At 37.2% G+C, this 4,039-nt stretch overlaps 1 pseudogene; it reads left to right on the forward strand.

Annotated features, from left to right (window-relative positions):
- The first annotated feature begins 399 nt into the window (after positions 1-399).
- On the forward strand, positions 400-988 carry LOC123240171 (annotated as a pseudogene).
- Positions 989-4,039: the final 3,051 nt, after the last annotated feature.

A 4,039-nucleotide genomic window follows, 5' to 3' on the forward strand; every position in this document is an offset into this window, starting at 1 on the left:
GTTAGCTGGAGAGGTTTCTCTCCCTCTTGGCCCTGACCAGGTGGTGTGAGTTTGATGATGTTCTCCTTGATAATCAGATAGTTGGTATATATATCTCACAGCTCTATTTAGTAATTGGTGATGTGGCGATCAATGAAACAGGATTAGAAACAGGATATGGGTAACTTGAGCAGGTGGCTTGGCCTCTCCACCCAGCCACCCAGGGTCCCCTTCTCACAGCTGAGAGAGCGTTTGATTCAGCTTTTGCCTTTTTATAGTCTTGGCAGCAACTGCTTCTTGCCCCTTGGCTCATGGCATCTGGGTAAGTTCCAAGTTCTAAACTGTTGGCTGTCACTCATCCTGGTCTCCATTTTCTTATCAGAAATTAATGTTACAAGTGCTGAGGGGAAAGAATAAGAAATGGACAAAAGTGATCCTAAGAAGCGGAGAGGGAAAATCTCTTCATATGCCTTCTTTGTATAAACCTGCTGAGAGGAACAGAAGAAGAAGCACCCAGATACTTCTGTGAACTTCTCAGAATTTTCTAAAAAATGCTCAGAAAGGTGGAAGACAATGTCTGCTAGAGGGAAAGGAAAATTTGAGGGCATGGCAAAGCTGATAAGGTTTGTTATGAAATAGAAATGAAAACCTACATAACACCAAACGGAGAAACAACAAAAAAAAGAAGTTTAAGGATCCCAAGGTACCAAAGGGGCCTCTTTTGGCATTTTTCTTATTCTGTTCTGAGTATCATCCAAAAATCAAAGGGGAACATCCTGGTCTTTTTATTGGAGATGTGGCAAAAAAATTGGGAGAAATGTGGAATAATACTACTGTAGGTGACAAGCAATTTTGTGAAAAGAAAGCAGCTAAGCTGAAGGAAAAGTATGTAAAGGATATTGCTGCATACTGGGCTAGGGGAAAACCTGATGAAGGAGGGGTTAAAGCTGAGAAGAGCAAGAAAAAGAAGGAGCATAAGGATGAGGAAGATGATCATGACAATGAATAAGTTAGTTCTAAAGCAGCATTTTCTTGTTTATAAAGCATTTAACTTGCCTATACACAACTCAGTCTTTTTAAAGAAAAAAAAATTGAAATGTAAGGCTGCATAAGATTTGTTTTTAAACCATACAGTATCTTTTTTGGTATAGTTAACGCACTACCAAATGTGTCTTTAGATAGCTCTGTCCTTTAGTGGTATTTTCAATAGCCCCTAACCTTGCCTGGTATAGCATGGGGCTTTTTTGTAAACTGGGAAGGAAATTTAAAGCAGGTTCTTGTTGGTGCACAACAAAATTAGTTATATATGGGGACGTAGTTCATTTTCATCTTCAGTTGCCTTTGATGCAGCATATCAAATAATTGTTTTTCCGTTAACTGAATACCGCTCTGTAATTAGGAAAAAAAGTTGCAGCTGTGTTGACATACTGAATGCTTCTAAGTAAATATGATTTTTTATTTAAAAAAAAAGAAGTCCTTTAGCTTGATCCATTGATTTCAATGATTAGGAAGCAGAAGCTCAGCAGTGAAATGACCTGTCCCAAGTCACATAGACCAGGAAGACAGGTTTTTATTTCCAGCCCAGTGGGGTCCTTGGGCTCACATTTCCTTTCTTGGCTACCTTTTGCTGTCTGTATTCCTTGCCAACATTCTTTATCTCTCCTTCTTCCTTCACCCAAACACATACACTCAACCACTTTGCTGACTCCAAATTATTTGACCTAATATCATTCCATTCCTATAAATCAACTTTCTGCACGTGACATAATTATATTTTCAAAAATGGCCAGGCAGAGGGAACCACGTTCATATGAGAGGTTAGGGGAATGGGGGTGTTTCTTTTCACCTGATGTAATTAGAGGAGGACAACGAGGCACAAGCCAGTCTAATTTGGATTTTGAATTAGGGACAAATCACGTCTTCATTTATAATTTTCAAGTACATACATTAACTTTGACTAATTGTGAACAAAGTTACCTGTGGGGAAAGAGGAGATAAAAAAGTTTGCCCTCATTTCAGTACTGATTTTAAATGAAAACGGTGGCATACATTTGAATACTGCTTGAGTGTTTACAAAGCACTTTCCTTCAAAATTGCCATTTGAGGTAGTCTGTACACACAACAATCCCATTTTACAGATGAGGAAACTAATACTCTAAGAAAGTAAAATAATTATCAAGGTCACACAGTGACAGAATTGCAGACTCAAATCTAGATCTTCTGATCCCAAATCTAGTGATTTTTGAATATAAATGCATTAAACAGATAAATGAGAGGAAAACAATCCATTTTTTTGTGAGCATTCTTCTGTTTATGAAAGGATGTATTTCTTCAAATAATCAGCAATTAAAAAAGAATGTTTTGCTCTTAGTCCGTTTTAGATTTGCTTTGCTTTTGTATACTTTTTAAGAAATATATTTATTATATTCTTCTCTGATTTTAGTAGGAAAGGAATGCATGGACATAAACAAGTATATCTCTAATGCACTTCTCAGTGTAAATGAAAAGTCATTCATTTCCTTCATTTGGTCCACCCTGTTCCTTACTCCATAATTAGGGCTGACATTTACAAAGCACTTTTCTATACATCATTAAATCCAATCTTCAGGATAATTCTATGAAGTCAATACTACAGGTATTATAATCATTCCAGTTTTACAGGTAAAAAAGCCAAGACAGCCAGTAATTTGTCTAACCTCACTCGGCTAGTGAGTAACACAGACAGAATTCAAACCCAGGTCTTTTCTTGACCCTGAGCATAATACTCTTTCTGGTACACAAACTAGCAATGTCTCTGTAGTGGGAATGACTAATTGCATCATTTCTCACATTGTGCTCTGGCCAAGCAATGTGGTCTTTTCTCCCTAAGTTCCTATCAGTCTAGCTCACACTTTCCATGGGTTTTTGTTTAGAAAGACTCTCTTGATGACTGCAGGGCAAAGGGAAGGCAAAAGCAAATGGCCTGGAAGACAGAAAAATCCTGATTTAGTCATCAGTTTAAAGAGGTCTATTGTTTACTTAACGAGGACTAGTAATTTAGAAGTTAAAGAGATGTCTGCATTAAACTGTAATCTATAGACATAGTATTAAAAAAATCTTGATTTCTAATAGTACAATCCTACAATGTATTTCCCCCCCATAAACATTTGGTATATTCTCATGAATGTATTTATTGACTGAGTGCTAGCCAAGACAAAGTATACATAAAAAAAGGATTGCGCTTGGGTCACTGAGTGATTATGTTGTCCAGCTGTCCTCTGACACACTCCACTAATAAATTACAAGATATTATATGCTGATCTGAAATCATGTTTGTGTAACAAAAAACTGAAATATTAGTTTGCAAGAGAGAAACTGCAAGGGACAAATGGTGGAAAGAGAAATTGGAGTCAGAAGATGTGAGTTTAAATCCTTGGTTAAATCTTTGTTCCCTATGTGACTTTGGTTATGTCATTAACCTCTTTGGGCCTCAGTTTCTTCATCTGTAAAATGATGGAATTAGACCAGTAAACCAATAAGGAACCTTCCAACTCTATGACCAAAGAGCTATGACCTCTTTGTTCTCTCTCCTTTTCTTCTCTCAATCATCATGAACTGCCTAGTGGATGTATCAAACTTGGCATGTCCAAAACAGAGTTCATTATCTTTACCCCAAACCTTTCCCTCTTTTAAATGTCTTTAGGATATCACAGTTCTTTGAACCTCCAAGGTTTGTAGCCTTTGAATTATTCTCAAATCTACCATCTCTCTCACCTCACATATCCAATCAATTACCAACACAATATCTTTGAAATCCATCATTTTCTTACCACTGCAACAGCTATCATTCCATTTTAGGGCCTTCTCATCTCTTCCTTGGATTCTTTCATCTCCATGTGGGTAGACTCTGTTGGAAGTGTTCTGTACATGACTGCAACTCAATATAGCATATATAAGCATAGACAGTTGCCTATTCGAGTTATACTCAAGGTTTACTTTGTTCAGTTGCTCTAATCACACTGCTGAATGGTCAGGCTGAGCCTTAACATTTTGACCCTAGTTGCCTTCAGAATGATTCAAG

The sequence above is a fragment of the Gracilinanus agilis genome, chromosome 3 (assembly GCF_016433145.1).
Source record: "Gracilinanus agilis isolate LMUSP501 chromosome 3, AgileGrace, whole genome shotgun sequence".
Taxonomy (NCBI): domain Eukaryota; kingdom Metazoa; phylum Chordata; class Mammalia; order Didelphimorphia; family Didelphidae; genus Gracilinanus; species Gracilinanus agilis.